At 35.3% G+C, this 18,397-nt stretch overlaps 1 protein-coding gene across 7 annotated transcripts in view; it reads right to left on the reverse strand.

Moving 5' to 3' along the window:
• PTPRD (protein tyrosine phosphatase receptor type D) overlaps positions 1-18,397 on the reverse strand; it is a 444,998-nt gene that overhangs the window by 142,371 nt on the left and 284,230 nt on the right. The gene's annotated exons all lie outside the window — the stretch shown is intronic.

An 18,397-nucleotide genomic window follows, 5' to 3' on the forward strand; every position in this document is an offset into this window, starting at 1 on the left:
GATACAAAATAGAAAGTTCATTAAAAAAAAGGCTAAAAACTTGACATATAAAGTGCATTAAATTGACATAGATACTGTATGTAGTTCATAGTCATTAGACTCCCGCTATGGTACTTTACAACACTGATGTTGCTCTGCTTGTGAGAACCCTTATTATTTTACATGAAATATTGAATTACCATGGCTATCAACAACCCCCTTTCTTTACATGAGACAAGTACATAAGGAAGTGTGATCATGCAGTATAAGATTTGTCAAGGGACTTAGGAAACCCAAATTATATTTTTTGCTTTTATCATCATTATTACCTATGTGCTGTTGGTCTTAACATTTAATGTCCCTGTGCTTCAGTTGTGCATCTGTAAGATGGGTATGACAGTGCTTTACTGCTACAGAGAAGTGCTGTGAGGATGAATGCATTATAAGATTGCAAAGCACTGAGAAACTCTAAACATTGGAGCTATGCAGATATCGAAGTTAAAGTGACAGGACATTCATAATGATCTTCAATGGAAACAACTGTGTCAATTAAAACACCCAGATATGGTCAAAAATCCTCACCCTCGTGCAGTCAATAGTAAAATATTAAGAAATACTGAACAAGAGCAATTTGCCTTCTTGAGATGATACCTTCTAGCAAGTAACACTGGAAGCAGAGTGGAATCAGGCAACTTCTCAGAAATCAAGTTAGCATAGGTAAAATAATCTATTTGAATTAAATGATTTTGTGTCTCATTTCCATTAAAACAGCAACAATATTTTTATTGCAAAGTAATCGCTATTATTTCAATTCAAAAAGGACAAGCAAAGAAAGTCAAAGAAAGGATCAATACTAACTAAAAAACACATATTAAATGTCTTGATTGGTGGTTACTGTCATGCATTTGATTAAGGGGTAAAATTAGAAGAAATTGTTCAATGTCAACTCTCTTTCATGAAAAATGTGTTATATTTTCAAATAATCTCAGAGAAGTCTTCAGACTTTTCTGAAAAATTTATCAAGGAAGTCCATCCTATAAATCTTTGCAGTTCCTGGGGTCTGCCCTTGCCCATAAGCTACCTAATTGCTTGCAATACAAATGCACATAAATACTATTCTGGTGTAGTAAAAACAATTCTCCAGTAAGTTTGCATAAGTCTTCAGAGCGAGTATTTCTACCAATCAGTGATTAAGTGTCAAATCTTTCACTACTTATCAGCTCTTCCCAAAGAAAGGTATGTTTCATGTCTGTTAATAAACATGAGGTCTTTACTTTGGGAGGAACTGACAAGATTTGACTTGTGACACAGAACAGGATTTTTATGACCTGACCTTTCCTTTCCTGCCTGGCTCATACAGAAAACCCTGGAGTCCCTTTTGCAAATACATAAGTGTACAACAATGATAATCTATCTTGAATACTAATAGGATAGAGTAGTAAAGAGCTTTCCTTTCTTATTTTTAATAAGGGTAATTAAATTCCATCCATCACCCTTATTCATAGAACCTCTTTGAATGAATGCTCTTCATGAAATTTTCATGAGAAACTTCACAATGTAACAGATTCAAATAGCCAGAACTGGTATATTTTTGACAGTTGTGGCTCGTTTCCCATCTGGCTTTCAGGTATTTGGCAATGAAACCCAATATTCAACATAAAATGGACCAGGGAAATAATGAAATTTCTAATTGGAGTGCTTATCACAGTGGATTTGGTTTTTAAAATGTTAATTGCTTTTTTTCTCTCAAAGTTTATTAGTAATTTGTACAAAAGTGTCTTTACACTTTGATGATACCAAGCTTGACAGACCATCAAACACACTGCAAGACAGCTGAGCATCAAAGCAGTGAACAACTGCCTCTCAGTCACAATAAGAGAAAAGTAATTATAATAAAATTTTGATATATTGGTAGCTCTAGCAATTTTACATGAGGTAAAAGGAAAAATATTTTTTACTGCTCATTAATATGCTCATTAGGCTCTAAACCATAGTATATACCACTGTTCCTTATTAATATTCAGTTCTAGTGAATTAGCTTCCAATTCATCAACAATTTAAATCAGACTTGACCTTCTCAAAGCCATTTGGTACTGTCATTTTAAGAGGCCATTAAAGGGCAGATTTCTTTGTCCTTGTGCTTAGTGAGTCATACATGTAATACATATTTTGTTTAGGATGACAGATACATAAGATTTAGAAATAGAGCACATTCTTTGGATTTGTTAGGTGTCTTATCAGTGCTGCATTCCATTACTGGCATTAAGAGAATGCCTTTAGCGCTGTGCTGCTGTCATTTCCAATTGCTGGAAGAAGTCTACAGAAGTTATTTTTCATCGAATGTATGATCTGCACAACAGAGAGAGGCAATTACAAAGACTGGTTACCACATGAACCCTTAAGAGAGAATGATACGGAATAGCCTTGCCTTATTTCCCATCACAGTTGTTCTTAGTATTTCTTAACTGTCTCTCTGTGTATTCAGTCTCTCTGACATTGCTCATCTGTAAACAATGTCCTTGAGGTTCCTACCTCTGCTTCCAGTTTTGTTGCAGTGGTAATAGCTTCCCTTCCAAGCAACATGTATTGAAAAAGCACATGAACATCTACGTTCAGATTTCATATAAGTATACCTACAGATATCATCCAACACATAATTTCACATGTTGCTGCACCTTTCTTAAGAGGTGAGCCTGCCCTCACAAATGCAACAGCATTTGGACTAGAGGCTCAAACTCAGCTTTTATGTATAAATACTGATTTTGATGGACTGGTATCTCGAAAATACCAACAAGTTAAATTGCCATGCCACAACTATGTATCATAAACTCTGTTCTGTTCATCCTTTAATTGTACTTTCTCTCATCTTAAAGGAAAAAGTGTGCTGTTGCAATCTCTCTTTTTTAAATCACATAATTCTTTCACAAGATTTCAAGAACTTCCAAAGCAATGTCTGAAGGTATACTGTCAAGCCTATGTATATGCAAAAGCTGAATCCAAAGAAGATTTAATCCAAATTCAGTACAATAGATTTCACTCTTCATGATAAACCTATCCAGGTGTACAACACAGCTAAACGAAGAGAAAAACAGTGATCTTCAGCCAGCATTTGTGCCACACTTCTTAACATTTTGACTACTCTTCTTGTAAAACACTACTTTCAGATCATGTCTAGGCCCTGTAGGCAGCAAGAAGAGTGACAGCTTTTAGAAACAGATTGGGTCCTAAAGTCTTAAAATCTTCAAAGCTACCTTGCTGAATCACTTTGGCAATCAGCATCGTCTTTTACCAAGAAAGACAGAATAGTGTGAACAATTTTCTCAGTTACTGTACACTATGATAATATTACTATGATATGAGGTGCAAATGTGGAGTACCCAAAGCAAATCGTGATGACTTTCGTTATGGGTTATGGAGCATAAAAGCAAGTTAATAGCACTAGGGTCCAAGACTGGACAGTTGACATGAAAACTGGGTAATATTTCTGTTAAGTATTTCCTTACACATTAACTATTTGCACCATTGAAATACCCATGTTCCAGAATATCCACATTAACCTGAAGTTAAATTCATGTAATATGCCTAACTAAAATACATGCTCAAAATGTTTCACTGTGTCTTTTAAAAAATATTGTCCTATGTGAACCAATTATTCTCGTTGTGGAAATCAAGGATGGTTCTCCATTCTATTCAGGAAGAAAAAAACCACCTCTATTTCAAGATTCAGATAGCTTTGCCACAGGCAAATTTTAGTCATTCTGTAGCTCACAGAATAAAAAGGCACACATGGAGTATTCCCAGAATACACTATAGATACTGAAGATAAACTGCCACAATAAAGTTTATTATTTCAAAGAACAGTGTAAATAAAGCTTTTATTTTCACTATTCCAGATGGCAGCAGCATATAATTTGCACTGTTTTGACATCATGACCGTATTATTCAAAATCATTCTTCCTGCAACTGAAATGAATGCAAGATTTAGAACAGTAAAATCAAAGAGGGGGAGGGAGTAAAATCAACATTTTGCAGCAAAGTTTGTGTTCTGAACTATTATTGAAGAACTATGTATATGAATAAATTGAAAAATAAAACCAAAGCTGTTTCTAATTATACATAAAAGACTAATTTGGATTTAAAAGATATAAAGCTTCGGAAAAGTGCCACTTAATAAACATTATTCCAACTGAAATATTTTACAAGGTAAATTTTGCCAAAAAAGTAATTATGAAATGCAATAAATTCTTTCCCAGGGTCCTTTATTCAAAGCTGCTATATAGAGACGGATATTTTTACTTAGTGGTACTGTAAGTCACTAAAGAAGGGTAACCGCTAGACTGTAAGAATAAATCTAGTTTTCTCTTGGGATTTCTCTTAAGTTTCACATAATTATACCACACAAGGAAAGGGAATTAGACATTGATAAGATGATCAGAGACTCACAGACAGTTAGTAAATATGCAACATGAGAACAGCTGCCCACATCATCCCACTGAAAACATGTGTTTAAAAATATTCTTCATATATTGAAGAGATGGGCAGAGCACTTTTGATGCAAAAGAAAACAAATGTATTTAGCAGCTCTGTATGCAATTACCCTGCAAATTGCAAAGTAATGTCTATATAACAGAACATAGAGCCACTTAGACTGAATTATCATTTGTATGAATGTTGAAGCAGCAATTTCACATTGCATTAAGTCAGTTAACATTCATTGTTATTAGCATTTAGCCTTAAATAAGTTCTGGGTTTTAACAAATGAGCACACGGAGCCTTTGAAATTAGATATCTTCATAAGAACATGAAAACGGAAAAAAGGAATTTACACCTTTTGGCAGTACTCAAAATCTGCTCAATTAAAGGCTGTGCATTGCAACATCTTTCCAAAGTGACCTGTCTCACTCATGTGAACAATGAAATACCTCTCACTCTTTTTAACAACGATGTTCCAAATGGCAGGAATTAACACTTGGAGAGTCATCACTCACATGAAAATGCATGCCTCAAAATAACGGTTTATTCTCAAACTTGCAGTCAGGCATCATCATAGTTTATAGCACAGCATATCACCTGAACATCATACTGCCAAATTTGGTTATGACTGAACCTTTGGATGTCTGTTCTGCTTACTGGGAACCGAAAGAGAAATACAAAAGACTGTGTCCTAAAAAAAAAAAAAAAAGCAGGGAATCCAAGAATCCCTGCCAGATGTCTGTTCTCTAACGTAAGGAGAGGACTCAGCCAGAGTTATGGTAGTGAAACAAAGGCAGAGGATGTGAAGTGGTGTTTTAAGTGCAGGGTATCGTATATTAAGGAAAAGAAACACTAAACTTCTGAAGCAGAGGGCATACAGTATCCCACATATTTCCATATGCAAATATTCACAAGAACAAAAATATGTTTTTTGCATTGGTGAATAAAAGACAAGTGGACAGCAAAGGGCAGCGATAGGAATGTCCATGATTACCACATCTAATTTGAGGTTTAGTTTCCAGACAGGGTTAGGATTTAGATTACACTAAATCAGGGTTAAACTGGGGCTTGACAAGAATGAGGATTCGGAAAATGTGTGATTGCTCTATCTAGTCAATATTGTTAACATACTAATATTTGTGTTTTTACATCCTCCTTACTTTCATTTGAAAACTAAAGGGTAAAGAATAACAGAAGTGCAGTGATGGCAGTCTTTGCTTTAAGCTGTAATCTTCCACATCACACAGTTGTATGGTGCACTAAATAATGAGATCAGCAGCAGGTTCACATGTACACCAGAGCTCATGTCTCATGTTAGTACCCTGAATATACAGATTGGTCCAGAACACATAAAGGCATTTATGTGTTCTTATTCTTCCCCTCCTTTATATCTGTTAATATTCGTGTGTTAAAATATTGGTATTAGTAAATATATATATGACACTTCTTATAATTACCTCATATTCATTCTCAAGTATAAAGCAATAAATCATCATGATAAAGTTGTATCATACTACTTTGAACTGAGGAGGGGGCAGAAGTTTCTTGGTTTTGCTTCACCGAAGAGGACAAGAAAGAAAATGTTAGCAGTCTGGCAAAGGAATTGTGAGACCATGCAGCCCCCTTCTCCCTCCTTCCTCCCCATTTGTACTACAAGTCTAAACCTGTGCCTAAACCTAAACAAGTGATAATACTGCCTAAAACAGTCAAACGAACTCAGCTTGTGATCACGGCCATTTTTGTTACTGATGGTACACAGCTTTCAATGAGTTGTTTCCTCAACGCCATAATCTTACTGAATACTTTTTAATGCAGCCTACAAACTCTGCAGCCCAGACTGACAACTATAAACTATACTAACTGCATTAATATTACAGCTGCAAAATTTAAGGTCCTGACAAAGGAACTGTAGTGGCAAAACCATCAATTCTGTTTGTCTTGTTTTCAAAGGAGAATAATACTTTTTTTTTTTTTTTTTGCATTCCTAGTTCAGCATCAAACTTGTGCATTTTAGAAAGAAGAAGAGTATTTTCACTTTGATAAGTGCGTGGAAAGGTGCCCCAGAAGGCCTACCGTTTGGTCCCTTAGAAGAAGGAAATCAGGAATAACAGTGATGAAACTGTATCCCTGAAGTTTTGACGAAAGATGCTTGGGTCGGGACATTAAAAGCACTTTTGGTGCAGTGAATTGAACATTAAGTTATTCAAGGTAGAGGCTGTGCATTCCAACTGCTTTTTATGGTGCCTGCAACAACAATGCACCCGTACAGATGTAGCAATTTGGATGTTATTGCAGTATTTCAATAAATAGCTACCATAATGATGAATAACAAACAATAAAAGTGCTATTATCGCTGAAGAGAATGAGAAAGAAAAGATACGTTGTCAGAACAGACAATGAACTCTGGAAAATGCAGTTGAAGAGGATATCCCTTGAAACTCAGTATTATTGAGCATTACACTAACTTACTGGTACGGAATATGCAGTTTTTCTACATCTAATGCAGCGTTCATCTTCATTGGTCTGAAAAGCATGCTTAAAATATTCATAACACATGGCTACAGATGGGTGACTGCAAAACAATAATAGATACCATAGCTTCCCATTTTTGTGGCTTCTTTGCTTTTTTTTTAAGTCTTCCCACCATGCATGACTATCAGTTAAGGAAATGCTGGATGAGACAAGGAAGATGCAAGATAACAAAGCAATGCCTTAAATCACATACACCTAAGGTTTATGGGCCAAAAACAGAATCCAAAGTGCTGGCAAATGTTAAAACACATGGAATCTTTAAACCTACAGGAATCTTTAACAGAAGCAAGAAAGTATTTCCTTTATGAGTGGATGGTGAAGTTCCTCCCTGGTGTGTGAAGTTCTTCCCTGGTGGCCTGGCTATAGAGGGAACGTGTGTGTTTTAGACCTCACTCTTCATCTTCCTGAATATGAGGGAGGTTACCCCTCTTACCTCACGCCCACCTACGGCAACATTCCCTCTCTTTCACAGAATTGAGAAGGTCCCTAGGGATCTGTTAGTAGGGAAGGAGAGATGTAGGAGAAGAGATTAGATACAAATTTCTTTTTTGCTTTGGGTGAGTTTTTGCTTTTGGTGAGGAAGTTAGTGTATTTTTCTGGGGAAAACACAGCCATTCACTTTGTTTCTGTAAGAATACAGAAGAGGCTTCTCTGTAGCAGAGGACATAACACTGCTTAAAACCCAGCTTTCTCTCAGTTCTGTGCCCAAGTTCAGTAAATACTGCTGTCTGATAAATACTCTTTAATGAGTATGGAGTTACATAGCGCAGCCTTGTATTAATGCTTAATAGTATAAATGTGGATGAAGACATATATGTGGTAACACAGAAATGTTACTATTTCTAAAGCCTAAGGTAGACAACATCTCAAAGTTTTCATTTCAGAAAGACTTGCAGGTTCGTGAGGTCACAAACGTAGTTTTGCTATGGATTATTTTGCCCCTCAAACGCAGTGCTAGAACTGGCTGTGGCCTGAGACATTGACTTATACCTGAAATTTTGCTGCTACCCTAAACTGAAGTAAATGGGACTAGTCGGGATTTAATATTTCATGTTATAATAGGAACTGCTGTTTTCACAGGTAATAGATATTGTCTGTACTCTGAGTTATGGCATGGAAGAAAATACTCAACATCCCATCATGCTCTTGGATGCCTCTGAAGCAGGCACCGGGGGCCTGGTGGTGCAAGGTGGCATTCGTTCTGATCCACTGAGAGCTAGCACTTGCATTCTTCCAAAGTATTTTTCACAACAATAATCATATGGCCTTGAAAGAGCTATTGTGAACTGTTGTGAACTGAACTGATCAAACTAAAGAAGGCTTTCTGGAAAACTGAAGGAGAGAGATGTACTTTAAAAATTACACTTTCATATTTGTCTAGCAACAGCAGCTAATATTTCTCTTGGAACTGTAAATGAGGAATGGGTTGGGGATTCATTCATAAGATGTTGAACATATAACAAAATGGATTTACTCAGCTTTGTTATAATTCTTGCTGCCATTTACTCAACTAATTGCACCACAAATTATATAGTCAGTAATTTGAAAGATGATCTTTGCTTGGCATAGAAGCATAGAATGTTAAAAAGTGTTTTTTAAAAAACTGTTCTATATGCTGAGCTCAGCATTCACACCTGTAAGCCCATCATAACTATTTTAATTAGTTATGAAACTCAGTGCTACCTCTAGAAAATATAACAAAATTGAAATCCGTGATGGGCAGTGTAAAATTAAATTTATTACAGACTGAGTGAACATCTCCAAATTATAAATGTCATCAAAAATATTTATGAGCATTTGCTTACTAAATATTGATTTGATTTTATGTAGAGTATAGGTAAGCTATTTATTTTCACAGTTTCCTTTTAAGGTAATTTTCTCAGCAGCTTTTGTCTAGCTGATCTAAGATAATCCTAACAATGCAAAATGTACTTTCCAGAAAAAAAGTAGAGGGGAGGGTTCGTTTTTGGTCTTGCTTTGCTTTGCTTTGTTTTGTTTTTTATAAAAGAAATTTCTGCAAATGAAAATGATAATTTGTTAACACAGATACAGCAATGCTTCAGTTCTGGTGGAATATTGTACTAGCATGGACATAAGGAAGTAGCTGTTCTGTGTAGCCTGAATGAGTGCTAGGATAATGTTTGAACAGCCCAGTGTGATTTCCAGAAGGTTGAGGGAGTCATGACTTCAGGCAGGACAGGGGTGGGTAGATGGTGGGGATAGTACATCTGAGAAGGAATAGAAAGAAAGTTCCGTGTTGTGACTGTTATTTGTAAATTCATCACAAACTGTTCTGTGAAAAACAGTTAAGGAAGGCAAACAGCTGTGGAGAACCAGTTCCTGCCTTTAAACAGACATAATGCTTAGCATAGCACTGTATGTGTCAAGTACATCAAAAATCAGTGTAAGCACAAAAACCCTCCATGCCAACTCTGTGGACAGACTTAATAAGTTGTGTGAAGAAGGCAAAAATGAAGAAAACAAAATGCTTGAAAACAGAAGATGTGAGTCTGTCCAGTGCTGAATTACCACTCGGTCAGAGGCCCTATGCCACAGAAGCAACACAATTGACTGAGAGCGCCAGGGTTGTGTCTGATTTCAACAATGGAACTGTTTCTCCTTGGATTTAGCAGTAATACCAGCTGTCATCCATTTTATAACTAAACACAAAACTCATTTATTTTAGAGAAAAGAGATCGAAATATATTTCCTGTAAGCTGGAGAGGTAGGCATGAATATTATTATAGGCACTCTTTAGAAGCAGTTGGGAGCAGGTCAGATGTTAGAGTAACTGAGAAATCATTTCTGGCACTAAATGAATATATAGCAATAAGTCTTAGACTACAAGACAGTATTTCAGTATTTTTTTTGTACCTGAAGAAGACTAAAAAATCAATCTGTGTGTGCCAAACAACATTCTACTTTAATTTTATTAAGAAATACTACTTTGAATAAGTGCTACAATATAATCTGTTCTGATTATTAACTAAAATGGTAAAACAGAGTTTATAAAAAGAAGGGTGGGATGTTTTTGACTTTCCAGTAACTTCTAGCTCCTTTGGCACATAAGGAGAACATCTTGCTAATATTTAGCTAGCTTTTTTTTGGTGTTTGTGCTCTAGATGGTGCGCTTCTGGAACAGGTTCGTCTAAACTGTTTATCCTGATGTATTAAAACCTTTCTGAAGATTATTTTTAACCTCTAATATGAAACATCTAAGCCTTCATGTTATTACAGGACCTGATGTCAGTATATGTGTACATAAACACTGTTATCTCCAAAGTCCCACCTTAACATCTTATTTTCCTTTAAAAACCTACCAACAAACCAACCTGAATGAGCACCACCAAAAGCTTTGAGAAAATAATTCTCTGGAATTTTGGCCTTAAAAATCTCTATGCTTTTACAAAGCAAGAGAAAAATCATCCTCTATTTTTGGGTTTTCTAAACCATTAGGCCAAAATTTTCCAAGGTAAATATTCAAGTTCACTTTATTACACGACTTTTTGATATTTAGTAGCTGGGTTTGCACAAAAGTCAGTATCATGGAGATCACAGCTGCACAAACACTTCAACAAAGTTCTTGCCTGCACACACTGGAAATCTCCCTCTGCACCAAAATGTCTGAAAGCTCTTAGAAACTATCAACAAGTACCGGGCAAATTTCTACATCTCTGTTGCCACGCCTGTGATCATCTTTGCCATCTAACATAGCAAGTAGAATGATATGAACTACTGATGCTAACTTAAGTCTTCAAAAGAAAACAAAATAATGGCTTTGCCATATGATCTCCTGCCGAAGTCTTGAACAACTGACAAAAAGCATAATTGTTTCTAACAGTTTTAAATGAGCTTACAGAAACCATCTTTCTTACAAGAAAACTAACAAAAAAAAACCAAAACCCAAAACAACCAGAATACTACAGGTAGTAGTCTTATTTTGTGCATAAATTTAGGCCAAAGTCTTTTATTCCAGAAAAGGAGATGAAAATTCCTTCAAAAATAACTATGTCTCTGTGAAAAGCAAAAATAAATCCAACTAACAGCTATAAATTATTGCTTCCTGTTACAAACTTACTGCAGAACATCAGAAACTATCAAGGGTTTAAAAGTCAGGACGCATCAGCTGCAAACTGGGGAACTATTTTTCTAATGATTCTGAGTCATGAAAAAGTCTATATCCATTATGTAGCAGCAAAATATGTAGTAATGCTAAAGAAACTTATGCACAACATATAAAAGGCCAACAAGTAACTTAGTGTAAATAACGTGGTTTCTTCTGAGTATGCAGGATAGCTACAGATGCTTTCAGAGATCTCATTTTGTCCTATCTTTTTAACTCCTGGGTAAAAGTTCTTTTCAATGAAGGTAATAAAATAATTTTAATAACTATTATTTATGTAATGTGATTTTGCAAAGCATTTCACAAAGCAGACTTATCCATTATAGTGAAAAATGTGTACAGTTACATCTCTACAGCTCCATGTTATTAGAGTAGCATTTTCAAATTTCATAATGAATTCCTTATTTTTTTACAGTATTTAGTTTTATCATATGACAGACAGTAAGAGCATCCAGTCTTTGAGTCTAAAAAGCACCTGCTCCAAAAGAGTTTTAATGATAAAACCACTACACATTAAAAAAAGATAATTTGAAATCAGTTTTGCATCATTCTGTAACATCACATAATTATAAAAATTATGAAAAAATAATATTGCTCCGTATTTCTTAAACCTAGGAAGTCTGTTCTAAATAATCACATGCAGAAAAATCTCTCTTGATTGGCTGTCTATGGCTTTAAAACTTTTTCATTACCTAATTTATCTGACTTAAAGCAAATGAGTAGTCTCATTGAGAAAACTGACTGTAATGGAACTATTTATATAGCTAAGTATGTTGCTGAACCAACTGTCACATTTTCTAAATTCATTACCATTTTATTTCATAGGGTATTTCATATTATGCTTTCTCTCTACTCCAAAATCAAATCAGATCATTTACAAATCCCCCTCCATGCCAATGACAAATATTACATTCTCTTCCTCTATAAAGTAAAATCAACTTGTGCGTATATCACTTATTTGCCTGTAGATTCATAAAGTGCAGTCTAGATTTTATGGTGAGTACCATAAAAATTTAGACATGCATCATCAAGAACACTTCATTTCACCATGGTATTTGGGCTACCTCTTATGCTAAGTAGATACAGCATTGCAGAGAAATAAATTATTATTTTCTAATATGATGGGAAGAACAAGGAAGCAATTTAACGTATGTTCCTATCACCAACTATCAAGCTTCTTAGGGCCATTTCATGAAGAACAGGTAGCCATTTCATGCAAGCAACACTGAAAATTAGTTACATGAAAAACAAGCTAAACGGGAAAAAGGTAATTTTTGGCAGTGCAGGTGGACTAAAATGCGTACGTGCAAACCCTGATTGGAAGTGCCACTGGATTTTATCACTATTCATTGTTAATAACTCTGTTTTTTACATCACAATACTATGCTAAGGCAAACAGCACTGAGCTTTTAGCACTATACCAAAGTACCTGCTGAGTATTAGCTAAATGGTAAGATTAGTATTTACTACCACCACTTGCTGTAAGCTACATGTTGGTTGGACTACCTTTGTTATTTAGAGGTTTTAAGATTGAAAGTTCACAGCCGGAGGTTGTAAGGAAGTAGGCAAACTACTACATTCTCAGCAAATACTAGATGTTAGTTTAATAATTATTACAATAAAACACATATGGTTTCTATTCTTCTCTTGATGTGCACATAATACTAATTAACTTTAATGGGAGTTACAGAAGTGCATCAAAAGAATAGATACTATAAAACCTCGAATTTATTGGTAACACTTGAAAACAGTATTGCACCTGTTTGTATGAAACCCTCACACAAAATGCACTATAAATTGAATAGCATCTGTATAAATATTATTAAACAGTGTTAAAACTGACACATTAATTTTATATTGATTTGATTTTACTATGCCCTTAATGTTTTAAGTGATTTCTGTTGTTCCATCTGTGCATAAATTTATTTTTTTACAGTAAGGTCTGTATTTTTCTCTACAGTAGCAAAATGAGTTATCTTTATTTCTGTAAGAGTATGGAGATGAATGCTTAGAAGATGCTTATTGAGTTTTATGTTTTGGTCTTATTGGTATTTTTACTCTGGAGGTAAGTACCTTTTAGAACCTTTTTTCCTTTTTTTTTTTTTCCCCTTCCCAATTTTCTTTCAGCAGAGGAGTCTTTCAGTCAGTATTTAGTCTTCTGTTCAAAACTGCCTCCCCAGAGAGTTGTAGCTACCTGTCAATCTCCCAAAAGCAAAGATGAGAATTTAAAGCACTCCCTTTGTTTTAGCTGCAACGTTAACTCCTTGTTCCCCTTCTGTTGTTATGCAAAAATCTCACTTGAACTCGCTGGTGCTCTCACTTTGGTTGTTTGCCTACAGCCTTGGTGGCTCTAATGCTTTTTAGTTGCAGAGGGTGTCTGCTGAAGGCTACTGCGCCAGTACAGTAGACCTCCCATGCAAGTGTATAGGACTGGCATATACCTTCTGCCAGTGTGTTGTGGTGAAGGGTCTACTGTTAGTGTGCGCACTGTCTGTGGCTAGCATCAGTAGAAATTAATATTTAGGAAGATTTAACTGAGGGTTATGAAGTTCTGGTAAGGATGGATCACTTCATCCCCACGATGACAGCTCTCCCAGTTTTAGTATTGCTTTAACATGTCAGACATACTGTCTAATTGCAGCATTGAACATTAGAAGGCCACTGAACACGATTTGGTGGCACCACCACTATTCCTGAGTCACTGCTTCTGTTTCTTAGCCTACCATTTATGGTGAAGCTCCCAACTCTGAAGTTGTTTAAGGGATATTTGAGCGGGTACTGCCTTTTAAGAAATAGATACAGAAAACAATTATGATGACTCACATGCTTTCTGCCTTTTAATGTTCTTCATGTGCTAAGGGACAGATAAATCCACTCACACTTTGATAGGAAAGAATAATCGTGCGTGCCAGCCTACTACAATATAAACGGTAAAAGACTGTGGGTAAAACTCCCAGAAGAATTATAAGCATGCAATTCTGAAAGATGAACTGATAAAGATGCAACATCTGCAATATGGTTATGCATGTGAGATAGTTGCGCTCAAACTCAAACCAGCTTAATGGTCACATCTGCATGCAAACTCCAAAATTTAAATGTGTCAGAGACATGCGGTACTTAAAAATTGAACAAAATAAAGCCTCAGTTTGTTTCTGAGCAGTGAACGTAATAACAGCATAATCACTCCACAGATATTAACAGTAATTTCATGTTTTCTGAATTGAGTAATACCATATTTTATTTAAAAAAAAAAACCAATATAGCTAGTAATAGAACATTAAGAGCAAGAGATATTTGTTATTTCTTTTCGTAAACCAATGTAACTACTAAATGCCAAGCAGGCACACTTCATTTCAGTGATTCTTAATGAACAGCTTTATAAATGATGCTCAGATAGAGTCACAGAAATGAAAAACTTTCTGAAATCCTATTCCACCAATTCTAGAACTATTTCTTAATTCACTTCTTGTTCACTCTAAATTAGCATCACTTCTTGGGGAAATTGCAACATATGACAGAAAAAGTAGAAAAGAAGTGTTTGGATATATCCAGACATAGACTGCTGCTTGTGAACTCAAAGCTCACAAATTACAAGAATGAAGGAGTAGATACATAATCCTATGGAGTCCTATAGAGGACTAGCCTTAACCAATTTTTATGAGAATGTTAGCCATTCATCTTGGCTAATGGCTAATTAATCTTATTTTTTCTATCATTTCCACGGAGCAAAAAGTTCTTCTCAAAACGGTATTAGAGATTTTCAATAAACACAGAAAATAAAGGCCTAGCCTAGAAATACCTAACAACATTTCAGGCTGACTTCAGAGAGTCAGTATGTCTCTTCTACATTTTAATGAAGAAAACCAGAAAGACCGATGATGGTTATACAGTTTGTAGTGGACCTACATATTAGAAAGAACAGACTTCCTTATAAGGCACACAGCCAGTACACTCAAACTTAAAACCACATCAGCTTCATGTGGCCTTGCTATTGTGTTTCAAGTAAGGAACAAGCCACCTGATGATGTCATTTTTGAATATTCAATATTCAGATTAGATAAAATAATTTTAGCTTCTCAAGAGCATGGAAGGTTTGAGACAAGGATGTCTGCTTCTGTATTTCCTACTCCTACTAAGTACCATTTTCAAGGAGTTCTGTAGAATTCTACAGGAGTGTCTTAAAATCCAATATCTATGAGCAAATACTATTTCAATAAGCAAATGATCAAAAATATATCAAACCCTGACATAAGTTTAAAGACAGTGGGTACCATCCTGCAAAACAAAATCAGAATTCATAGCAAAAGACAGTTTGTGCACTACGAAATGCTATCAGAATCTAGCAAACAGCTCTGCAGTTCATTTTCACAGCCAGCTGGTCTATCATAAAAAATGATTCCATATTCTCTGTGTAATTATTACTCATACACATGAAATAAATGTGTCCTATCCAGGGTTTTCACTCAACTCTCCACTCAGTACCTCTCAACAATATTCTCTTTCAAACATCAATGGAATCAGGGCTGAGGCATCTCAATTTGTCCCAAGATATAGAAACTGACCTATAAAGGCACTGCAATTGAAAAGTAAGAACCCTTGAATTTCTTAGTGCTCCCTGTGAGATACAAGAGTTCAAGTAGCTCATCTACTTTAAAAACCTCTACTGTTCTCACCAATTAACTCAATTTGACACCACACTAAAAATCTGGAAATAAGTACCCTGTTCTCAGAGGTTTTAGAAAAGATGTTCCAGTAACTTATATTGCCAAATTTAGTATAAACTTTGTGGCATAGAGACTTTAGACGTAGCCCTACCTCCACACGGTCACAGGTAACAGAATTTCACTTCATTGATCCTGATAGCTTGTGGGTCAAAACAAGCAAATCTGCCTTGTGGTCTGTCTCTAGTAACTACTATTTTGTTTCCTGCTAGGTGGAGGAAAGACACGTCTAGTGGGAAAGAAGATGGAGTGTCCAAGAATGACTTTGCAAATTCCTTAAGCAGCTCCAGTTTTTTGGTTATGTGTAATACATGTCTATATTCTCCGTAATATCTCTTCCTTGTTTTGGAAAGTAATTAAGAAAAAAAAAAAAATCTGAACTCAGTTCTAAGGTTTTTAAAAGTCAGATCTTCAGTTTTATACTGAAGATCATGTTGTGATGGCAATTTGTGTCAGCATTTTTTTTCTTCCTCCACAAATTAGTATAATAAAACAACTTCCAACCAACACCTCTACAGAACACAGTATGGTGCTCCTCCTCCCTCTGATAACAAACAAAAAGAACTCAAATAATCCGAAGTTTTTATGAACTTAGAACAGAATGTAATGTAATTTTGGGCATAAGAAAGCAGGAAACCAGCATATTCAACAGAATAAAAAAAAAAAACCCAGTGTTACATTTTTTCTTCCCTTTATATATTATGCCATGCACAGTAAAACTAAATGGGAAATATGCTACCAGTTTTATAATACCACAATATTTCAAAGATGCAGAAATTCATTACAACTTCTGTGCAGTGTCTAGATCAGCACATTTCACCTCTTTGATCGTATCTTTACTGGGAACTTGCTTTCGTCTCTAATTATCGGTATTATTCTTCCTCTGCAGATTTCTTAGCCGGCTTTGTGAATTTAATCAGAATCACTGCTTTCCCCTGTATGATTAAATTCAAACACATTATGATTTCATCCTTACTATGGTTCAAGCTGATATCACCACTCACAATAGCTGATCCTGATTTTTAAGCTTGAAAATGCTATCGACCCTAACTGCATACCATGTTTTACAATCAGCTTTTTTAAGAGATCTCAAGACATACAAATTCACATCCTCAGGTTCACTGGTTACACAAATAGGCAAAATACAGACAGAAGGGATGCTACAAATGAAAGACTCCTATAAAATTAGAATGTCATGTCAGTGTCTACGAAAATGAAATATTTTGTTATTCACAGTCAAAATACTTACAGGCATTTCACCTCTCCACAAGCTGATCATAAACTTTGTTGCATATTTGCATAAAAGGTTTTACAAATTGATTTTCACATGCGAGGTTTTAGATTACGTGTCTGCATTTTTTATTGAGTAGGTGAAAGAGATTTTCTGTCTTCGGGTTCCGAAAAGGAGATAATAAAATGGCAGCTGTTCTGAAAATATGCAGAAAGGATACAGCAGGGTTCCTCCATAACCATGGGTGACCTGAAAAAAACCTGTCAGGACTGATTTGTTTTTCCACTTTCCCTACAAGAAGCTACATTGCAAAAATTACACTAAAATCTTTACATGGATCATCATCTTCAAATATTCAGTTACTGTAATAGTGGGAAAGTCGCATAAAAGTTTAGAGTGTACTTTATTAACAAAAGAAAAGTCCTAATGGATTTTTCAGCTAAACAGAAAATCATCAGGTCACAGAGAATATTTGTTTTCTGTACTGCTTGGGGAATACCAAATCCAGTCTCATTTATACTGCCACATACTGACAAGGTGAACAGAGTTCAGGAAATAGCAACAAAACTTATGAAGCACCTGAATGAAGTAATTCATTTTGCAAGCTTAGGAGACTGATTTTAGAGTTTTCTTAGCAAATAATTAAAATAAACAGTAGTTTAGGAGGCAGAGGATGAGCACAAGAGGACAGGTATGGTATGAGAATGTCTTTCAATCAGTCACAAGCAGCATCAGAAAGTAGCTTAAGAGAGGAAGCACTGGTTTCTTACCAAGTCTATTTAATTAGGGTAATACTGTATGTTTTTTAAAAAAAAGGTAAAAGCAGCAACAACAAAAATAACAACAAAACTAGTATTTACTCAGTGGTAGCATATATAAGGAAGATTGAAATATGGGCAATGAATGATAAATGCTTTGCCAACCTCAAGAATCCTGGCTAAACTATAAATTTGTTTATTTTCTATCCTTTGAGTTGATGAATGTAATTGATCTGCATAAACAGGCCCTAAATTTTCCATTGATGTTTCAGGATATTCTGTGATTTTGAGTCAGAATATGCACATTCTTAATACTGCTGTAACTAACACCCACTTCCCCCTCAAATATTCTTTTAAATCACACCTCAAAAGTATATTATAAATTTATTTTTATTAGTCTGGGGCTTTACTTTCATTTAGATATTATTTTTGCATTCTGTTATCATTACCTGTAACAGCACATTACAACATGAGAAACTCAGTGGTAGGGGCAAGTTTATTTCAATTCCAATGTTATATAATGCTTTCTTGGCTGTGAAACTGGATGTTTATATGCAGTGAGTATTTTATTTCAGTAAGT

The sequence above is a fragment of the Phalacrocorax carbo genome, chromosome Z (genome assembly GCF_963921805.1).
Source record: "Phalacrocorax carbo chromosome Z, bPhaCar2.1, whole genome shotgun sequence".
Taxonomy (NCBI): Eukaryota; Metazoa; Chordata; class Aves; order Suliformes; family Phalacrocoracidae; genus Phalacrocorax; species Phalacrocorax carbo.